A 10,134-nucleotide genomic window follows, 5' to 3' on the forward strand; every position below is an offset into this window, starting at 1 on the left:
AATTGTAAAAGAGATTAGAATAGCTCATTTCCCTTTCTTTTCATGCAGAGTCTCAGCTGTGGGCCAAACTCTTTGTGTTTGTTGCTAAAAATTGAAGAGTGTAGATCTGTTTGAACATACTGGGGAAAAATAGAACTTTATAAGTAGAGGACTGGAAATAATGTGATTCTGCAATTTTGTTTAAAAGGATATTATGTAGAGACTTAAGAGACCGGACAAAAGCAACCTTTTAAACGTTGTCTAAGGCTCCTGGTGTACACAACTTATTATTTATTAAAAATTAAATTACACATTAGACATAGCCTAGAGGGGAGTCATCCCTGACTCTTAGCAAGCACATAATATAATGCATCCTGACAATTACCTAGTAAATGTGTCTTTGTAACAGAGAAAATGCCCCTGGTTTTCAATCTAATTGGTATTATAGATATGTCTTAGAATGAGAAAAACAGCAAGTATGCAATGCTTGTTTAAACCCATTGGCTTGTTGAATGATAAATAAAGAGGCTCAATTCCATATTTTCACTTATGACCACTTCTGAAACCAGTCATGATTCAAAGACAAAAACCGATCCTAGACTCTTTCTGATGTCTAAATTAAAACCAATTTTAATAGTGAGTTTGATCAATGTTAGAAGATATTTCTCTTATTTTGCATACAATTAGAAAAAAAATGTTCTCTGTATCTAAATTAACTAAATATACTTAGTATAACGGTTTGCTTATATTTTATTTTCCAAGAAAAGAAATTTTAATATTCTATTGAAAATTTTTCTTTCATAGTTAGAAACTAATTTCACTAATTCTCAATCTCCAAGGTTAGTAATACAAAACATTTTAATAAATGTTGAATACAGATTATGTAAAGAATTTGAGCAATCTCAAGAATATAGAAAGCTTAAAGTATATTATATTATATTATAACTATCAGATTCAGATTAGAATCATGAAGTGACCTGGTTCTTTATTTAATTGTTAGATAAATTGTATTAAAAGAAAAATTACTTTGACTAGAAAGAAAATCTAAATACAGCTTAATGCAGTAAAAAATAATTATATTACTTTTTCTTGACCATTAATCTATGTTGCCATCTTGGATTCACCTAGTTTGTGGGGTGGGGTGGGATATTTAAAGGAGAAAAGGATTGGCCTCAGGGTATTAGCTATGCCCCTATGTTGACCCGGGAAATCCCATTAAGTAAATCCATATGTCCTAAAACCTCTTGGGACCATGCCATCCTTTTTTCAGGGACACTTGATTTGTTTTTGAGGTGTTTAATGTTAATGATGCTGTTGCTCTCTCTGCCCAGGAAAAACTCAGCTCAGATTTCCGTTCCATTCCACTTTCTTTTTTGCTCTAGAGCCTTCATTTTTTCATGTGAAGGAGGACACTTTTCTCCAACTCCTGCTCTATCTACTATAGCTTATAAATCAGCAGTGGTGACACAAAGCCATGCACTAGTCTGAATTCCAAACAGGTATCACTACAGTCCAGAAGGGTCCTGGAGTCCAGAACCCAAAGGTTCTCTCTAGTCTGATATCCTCTAACCTTTTTTTAGTACCAAGAAGAAAAATGCTATTGCGTCTCTCTTGAATTTTGATGCTCTACGTATTGGGGTGGATTGCAGATGGAGTATGAGAAAAATGCAACAATGGCAGTCTACAGGAGTAGACACACCGCACAGGCTGTCCAAAGTAATGCAACTGGAAGAAAATGATCATTGACACTAAGTACAAGAGCACATAGACATGATAAGGGCCTTCTGCCCTGTTACTACTGATACGCTGTCTAATATTGTGCAAAAAGTTTAGTATGCAGGGATCACCATGAGCAATGAGTCCAGCCTGTAGGTAGAGGTCATAACAAACAGTAGATAACAGATGTCACTGGAGAAGTACATGTGGATGTCTTCCATAAAGATAAGTAGGAATAGGAACATCAAATACCTGAGTCCCAAAGGCAATATCCATTCAATGATGCAGGGAAATGTTGGGATGTTTGGGCAGAAGAGTGGGTTATAGTTTGCCAAAACTGATCGACTGAAATGACCATCAGAATAACTAAACCCACATAGGAAAAGAGTAACTAGACAACCCCTAGAAGAAATGCATAATGGCACTGATCTTAATATGCTAAAGCAGAAGTTATCTGGTATAGTAAGTAGGCTGGGAAAAGTATCTTGATCACAGTGAATGACAAAATATTCAGGATGAGGAACATGAGATTATAGAGGGCATGTTCAGTCTAAGTGAGGTAAAGAAAATTATGGTGTACATCAGACAGAAGAGTCTGTAGATCCAGAATGCTCTTTTCCAATACCTAGATGAATGGCTCAGGTGAGATCTTCACAAATTTATTGAGGTAAGACCATTTTGCAAGACAGGTGTATGAATGAATATTTAAAACAAATTAGAGGTATATAGTTATCATTGAGATATAAGCCACTAGTCAGAACTATATCCTCAGAGTAGAGGGTGGCACAGGAATGTTGTAGGTTGTAGAAGCGAAAGACAGACATAGTTTTTACTCCTACTGCTCTCTCTGAAGCTCCCTATTCTGTGCAAGGAGGAATATATATACATCATGATATGCTAAACTGAATTCCAGTATGCCTGAGAAAGAGAGAAAAGAGCTACAGTGTTAGCAGTCATCAGATTCCCTCCCCAAGGAGAGATACTATCGGGTGAGGCAGAGATGCAACAGCGAGAATGACGACTAGGGAGAATGGATAAGTTTAGGAAAGAATAAAGTAAAATTATGAGCAACATAGAGATATTCTCATGAGAAAAATAAAGAAACTACATGTATGAAAGCTTATAAAAAATGATTTTAAGAAACTCCATAAGAAAAAAAGGAAGTGTATTCAAATCTTCAGTCCACATTAGTCTTCACTGCATTTTGAGGTAGAATACCAAAGCACTTAAGGATGAAGTATTTTAAATCATATATATATACATATAGGTGAATTCAAATCTATGTTCATGACCTACCATCCCTTGAATAATGTGAACAACCTACCTAATAGGGTTGTGATAATTTGTAAAATATATTGAAAGATGTATAACTTTCATAACACCCTCACACATCCCTTTCCTATTTTCAAACTTCTTTTCAAATATAGACTTATATCTCACATACCATGTCTAAAATATTACCAGAGATTTTTCCTTATATGGTTAAGATTAAAAGATCCCAAAGTCTCCCAAATTTCACAGAGAATATCTAACTTAACCGCATGTAGTGGGACTGAGGTTGAGTTTTGCGTTAACACCATTAATGTTTTACTGAGAAGATAAAGGGCTTAGTATTTGCCAGGTGCATATTATTTTGGCTTTGGAATGAGAACCTGAAAAAGTCAGAGAGGGAAATAAAAGGTAGTCAATATAGGAAGAGGGGGAGAGAAAGAGTAAAGGATATATACAGTGTCATCAAATGGGGTTAATACACCAAGAAGGAAAAGGGTGAAATAAACTTCAAGGTCAAAGAAGTATACATAGACCTGTATTAATTAATTCAATAATTCATTTATTCATTTGCCAAATATTTATTAAGTAGATAGACTATTCCAGGCACTATAGGGTCACTGGGTGTGTGTAGCAAACAAAAGAGACACAGCTCACGCCTTATAGAACTTAAAATGTATTGAGCTAGAGAGACGTTAAAAAAGTAAACATACATAGAAAATTACTTGACTACACTGTGGTGGGTTGTATGAGACAAACGACAGGGAGCAAAAAGTGCTCTTAGAATGCATAACGGGATGGGAGCTGACGACAACTAGTCTTGGTAGCCACAGAAGCCTGCGACGAAGGAGATAGCGACAATGTAAGTCCAGGCCCCTACAAATCCAAGGAAAACAATAATTTGCTCTCAATAATTTTCCCTGAACTAACATTTGGTCTGCAATAATTCCAACTCAAGACAACTTCTGAAAACTCATATTTCAAATTCTCCCGCTGACTGAGGATATCCAGCATTAGCAAACTTATCCTCTCTGCTTTCCACTTCATCATCTCAATGCCTATGAACAATAAATTCTTCCAACAAGGTTGTGGCAGGAAGAATTAGTGTTATTCCCCAAAGTCAGCATTCCTCAAGAACCTTACAGAATCTTGATTAACAAAACTCTTCCCTCTGGGCTTATCATCAATGTATATTCTCAGTTATGGGGCTTTGCTCTTAGTACCTAGTTTGCTTCTAACTGTCCCAATGTTTGAACAGGTTTTCATTATAAATGTATATATGTATAACTTTATATATATATATATATACACTCAGACACATATACATATTTTTATAACAGAAGAGAGTGTCAAACATATAATTTTTGAAAAATTTTAAACAATATGGACAAAGTAAGAATTCCTTTTGCTCCTCTCTTCACCATCACAGACTTCTCCAAAAGATCCATTTTTGTTATCAATTTAGTATATGTTTTTGCACACATAAACAAATTGAAATTTTTATATGATTAAATTGTTTACAAAAAGTGTCATCAAATATATATATATAGTTATTTCCTGCTTAAGCCTTTAATACCTATCAATCAGGGTCATTTTTGTTTTACTGCAGAATATTCCATAGTATGGATAGATCCTAGCTCATTTAACTATCTATTGGTGGCCACTTAGGTTTTTTTAGTCTTAATTCAAACATTGCTGAAGTGAAAACTCTTATTCAAGTCTCTTATTCACTTCTTATTCAAATGACCATGAAAGAGCATGAGTATGAATCTAGGGGTATGCTAAGAATTGGAATTTCTAGGTTAAAGAGCATGTGCATTTTAAGTTGACATAAAGAACGAGACAGCAGACAAAATACTATAATTTAGATTAAAATGTATAGTGTATAAAAATGTGCTTCTCTACACATTCAACAACATGCAGAATCATCAAGCATTCCAACTTTGACCAGGTCATGAGCACTCCCTCCCTCCCAGACCGCCTTTGGTGATGAAACTGATTGGCTTGAGGGTAACCATTTCATTGGACCTAATCCCCTTAACATTTTCTTTCCAAAAAGACTTGGATTATCTCCTGGCGAATCTGCTTGGTCTTAATACTGTAGATGATGGAATTGAGCACAGGAGGCACCAGAAAACAGACATTGGCTAGGAGTAGACGGAGAGCTGGTGCAGCATGCTTCATGAAGCGGTGTACCAGAGCCATGCTAATCATAGGCACATAGAACACAAGGACTGCACAGATATATGATACACATGTGTTGAGGGCCTTCTGCCGTCCCTCCCCAGAGGTAATGCCCAGCACTGTGTAGAGGATCAGCACATAAGAGATGATGATGAGCAGCGAGTCCAGCCCAAAATTAGAAGTAACAATGCAGAGCCCCAGAATGCTGTTGGGACAGTATCCCCACAGGGAAGCTAGATTAGATCTGAGTGAAGACAAAAGGAGTGGGAGAGGACGTTGTGTCCACAGAAGGGAAGATGCTTCAGGAGAAAGGGCAGTGGGAACATGAACATCACACTCTTCAGTCCAAGTGCAGCTCCACTACCAGCAATACGGGGAAGGGTCAGGATGGCCGTGTACCACAGTGGGTTGTAGATGGTCACAAAGCGGTCCACAGACACGGCCAGCAGAACTCCAGACTCCATGATGGAAAATGAATGTATGGAGAACATCTGCAAAAGGCAGGCTTCAAAGTAGATCTCACTGGCACCAAAAAGGAAGATGCCCATCACAGTGGGCAGTGTAGAATCAGAGACACCAAGCTCTGCAAAGGCCAGCATAGCTAGCAATAGGTACATTGGCTGGTGCAGAGAGGTATTTTTCTTGATCACTGTGAGGATAAGACTATTTCCCACAATGGCCACAAGATATGTGAAGCATAACAGGAAGATAAAACAAGGGTACAGGGCCTCTAGACCAGGGAGACCAGTCAGCAGAAAATATTTTGGTGTGAATTGACTGCTGTTGAACATTTTCTTATGTCTGGAGTCTGGGGACTTCGACATAGGGAGGTGCCAGTGATGCAACCTGGGGTGAGACACATAAAGATTATTGAAGACAGAGGAACCTATAAATTCCTCTGTTTAGTACAATCTACCCACTTATGTCCATTCTCTCACCCATGAGCAGTTCCATTTGGTCTTCAATACTAAATAAAAATGTGGAGTCATGACTTGCAAAAAGGTATATCTCCAGAATAAAGAAATCTGGTAGCATATTTTATCATTCATAATACAAACTAATTCCCATGGTGGTTTCACTATGTATATTTGGTAAGAATTGAATGTTTTTCATGTCTCTGTCAAGAGATCATACTGTGTAGTTTAAAGAAGACATCATGGGAAGAATATTGACATAAAGAAAGCTGTGATCTGTCAGACATTCTATAACTCCCTTTTAGAGCATGTTGTATTTTAAATGACTGATGAGGAAGGAGATTAAGAATAAAATTACTTCAATGTCAGTATAGAATTGCTCAGGAGATAAAGATTCTTAATGCCCATCCCTGCCACTCCAAGCAGCATCAAAAAATGCTCTCCACTGGAGACACAGAATTATCTATCTTGACCTGCATGAAACATCTTTAAAATGGGCTCCATTCTCCATGTTCATCCCACAACCTCCTGGATGATTGCTTTGAATTTTTACGCACAGTGGAGGAGAGTGTAGAAAAAAGTCAATGTTACAAAGTTTAACGAAAAGAAGTATTGTGTTCAATGGAATTCCATTAATGGAAATAATTATTCTTCTCATCTGAAAGTTCCTCTCTTGTTTTCAATCCACACATTGCAATGTGATTAATCAGTGCTTACTGTGTGTATGGGCATAATGGGTAAGAGTCCTAGAGCATGGTCCCTTCAGACCATGTTTCTGAAACTGCAGAAATAATGACAATTTTAATCCATGGTGGCCCACCTCAATAGCACTCATGCCTTCTGAAACTCTACCTTGGAAGGCAACCTGTATCTCTTTACATTATCCAAGACAAATATATCTGTTAAGGGGAAAAGAAAAGACCTCTGCATACCAAGAAGATGTATCTATGATGGATAGAAGGTCAATCGAAATCTCTGCATTAGAAAAAGTAATGAGAGGAAAAAACTGATATCTGTCTCATCAAGTACAGAAAATAGATCTGACCCCCCAATTAGAAACAAACAAACAAAAAAAACGTGATATAAGGGGAAATGTACTGGAGATGAGGTAGCTGGAGGTATTAAAACATGGGATACAGTTGAATCTGCAGACATGATTTTAAACCCCTGATTTCTATTTTCTAGTGGACTATTCTGTGATCTTGACATTTTAAATCTGTAAAATGTAGATAATCATATATAGAATAAAAATTAAGGAGAGTATATATAATAATGGGTGTAAAAGAGTCTTATAAACTATGCAGTGATCACCAGCTACAACAAAGTAATATTGGCCATTGTGGAAGACATTAGAACATCACTGAAGACCCATGCCTTCTCACTGAGGGATGAACTTTAGTGATGACATAAGGGGTCACTTAACTAGGAACTACTTACATTGCTGATACTCTGAGCCTGATCTCTTTTCTAGTTAATGTTTGGGGTATATTGTCCCTTTTAATTTGACCCTCCCGTGCCTCAATTTAGCATATTAATAGCCTAAGTCATTTACTTCCTGTTTACAGTGCTTAAGATTTTGATATATTTTCAGCAATTTCCTTGGATTATTTAGAGTGCACTGTTCATTTATAATTGTGTACCTTATTTACGACTCCCATATTTCATGTTATGTATTTTGGAATTTCAAAGCAGTGTGTGTAAAAGGTAAGACTGCAGACCTTGGGGTCAGATTGCCTCAGCTGGAATCCTGGCTCAGTCACTTTCTGTCTGGCTCTCCATGTCTCCGTCTGTGAAGCAGACATGATTATAATATGTAGCCCTATAGGCTTGTTTTGAGACTTAAACAAGTTAATGAGCATGGAGCAGTTAGTATACAATACATTTTCAATAAATGTTACTAATGTTCGTGAAATAATAATAATAATTATTATTATTACATCATCAATATAAATTAGGCATTTAATTTTTGTGTCTTTTTTCTTTCAGACTTTTGTCCATCTTTATGGATAATATAAATATTTTTGCAATTAAGCAACTTCTTAATTGCTTAAAATTTTCCAGATTGAAGATATCAACCCGGTATCTTTATCCAGACCTTATACGGAATCATTACAAGTATCCGCAATGTCTCTAAGAAACCATTTGACACTGCCTCTTGATCCACCAGGGACACTGCATCTCACACATACTAAAAGAGCCTGCTGCCTCCACAAGCTCCTCTGAGAATTAAAAACAAACAAGCAAAGAAACAAAAAAACGTTTGCATGAGAAGTGAGCCACTGCATAGAACTGTCAGGACTGAGTATCATCTGCCACCTAAAAGGAAGCAGATGAAATTTGAGAGAGAATATGCCTGGCCGTGATTCAGGTTGTGGTTAGGGAAAAGCGGTCTGGGGAGCAGCCTGAATTTTGGGTTTGTCGTCATTGACTATTGGCTACTATGTTAATTTTGGAGACAAAAAAAAAAAAAAGAAGAAAACTGATTCTAAAGTACATGACATCCCTTGGCACTTCAGAATGATCTGGTGTGGAGGAAGTTAGTGGCATCTGAATATCAACTGTTAGTTAATTTGAATTAATAAAGGGAACAGTGATTTTTGTTCCCCATACCATTGTTTAAGATGGAAGGAAAATTCTTTGTAACTATACGTGCATCCCCTCTGAATGGCACACCTTCTAATGCCTATGAGACTCTAGTGAGGAGATTTTGCAACTTGACTCCTCTCTGTATCCTGACAGAGCCTAACTTGTCTTTTTCCTCCTGGTCATTCCTGTGATTTTTTGTTTTGTTTTATTTTTGTTATTGTTGTTTTCTTTTCTTTTCTGAAGCACTCTGGCACTCAGTTCAATTAAAAATTATATTAAAAAAATACAACCTCCACCACTGTTTTATTACATGTGGCTCAGATGTCAATTCTGTGATGTCCTTCCTCACTCGTGCAGGTAGTTAGTCACTCTCTACAGCAGCCTCCCATGGCACTTCTCTCTCATCTAGCACTTGGTTCCCTGTATAGCACTTCAGTTATTTATGTGACTTTCTCCTGGTTGTCTTCCAGCTCTACCAAAGAAGACCTAGAGCCTATTAATTTTTTTTTTTTTTTTTGCTGAGGAAGATTTGCCCTGAGATAACATCTGGGCCAAACTTCCTCTATTTTGTATGATGGTCGCTGCCACATCATAGCCCCCGTCGAGTGATGCACGTCTGTGCACGGGAACTGAACCGGGGCCACCAAAGTGGTTGTCTTAAGCTCTTCCAAAAAAGACTTAGAGCAAATTTTTAGAGCACATAGGGAAGGTTTAATAAATAGGAAGAGAGAGGGAGGGAGGACAATAGGAAAGAAGGTCCACACTAATATACAGTGATGCTATTCTAGGCTGAGAGTTTGGTGAGAAAAGTACTTTTTATTCTTTTACCAAATGAGATCCTCTTTGGGGACAGAAAAATAATATAATAGGCTTTACCTTCATTATATATGAGGAGCTATTATTGTAGTAAGTCAGAGATTGATGCTAATGAATGAGGTGCAAGGGTTAAGTGAGAAATATTATAAGGCAAGGTTAAAGCCTGGTGTCTGGTAGGGAAGAGGGCAAGTAAGAACAAGGAGAAAAGAAAAGAAAATGTACTGATTTAAGGCTATGTATCAGGCACTCTGGAAGTGTGCCCTGTGTATGTTATCTTTGTATATGTCATCTTATTTATCCTCAATATACTCAAAATGACCTAACCATACCCATTTTACAACTTGGGAAAGAGAGAAATTGGCATTTCAATTGACTTTGCCGAAGTCACAGGGGCAAAATGGAAGTTAAATTTAGGAGAGAAAGGAAGCCTAAACCAAAGCCATACGAAGAAGCCAGTGATAACAAACGAGATGGGGATGGTGTGAGTCTGGGTCAGCCCAGGAGAGAAGTGAGGGAGGAGCGAAAAGTGTAGGTCATCTGAGGAGTTGGGTTTAAGACCAGCCCCTAGAGGTTATGTAGCTGTCTGCCTGGGATGAAGGGGACAAGGTCTATTGGTATGGAAGGTGAAGGAGAGGAGGGTAAATGAAGATCGATTTAAAAACAGAATTAA

At 37.3% G+C, this 10,134-nt stretch overlaps 1 pseudogene; it reads right to left on the minus strand.

Annotated features, from left to right (window-relative positions):
• Positions 1-5,001: 5,001 nt before the first annotated feature.
• On the minus strand, positions 5,002-5,939 carry LOC147916609 (olfactory receptor 51I1-like; annotated as a pseudogene).
• Positions 5,940-10,134: the final 4,195 nt, after the last annotated feature.

Source organism: Ceratotherium simum, chromosome 7 (genome assembly GCF_057802395.1).
Source record: "Ceratotherium simum simum isolate JZ-2026a chromosome 7, ASM5780239v1, whole genome shotgun sequence".
Lineage (NCBI taxonomy): Eukaryota > Metazoa > Chordata > Mammalia > Perissodactyla > Rhinocerotidae > Ceratotherium > Ceratotherium simum.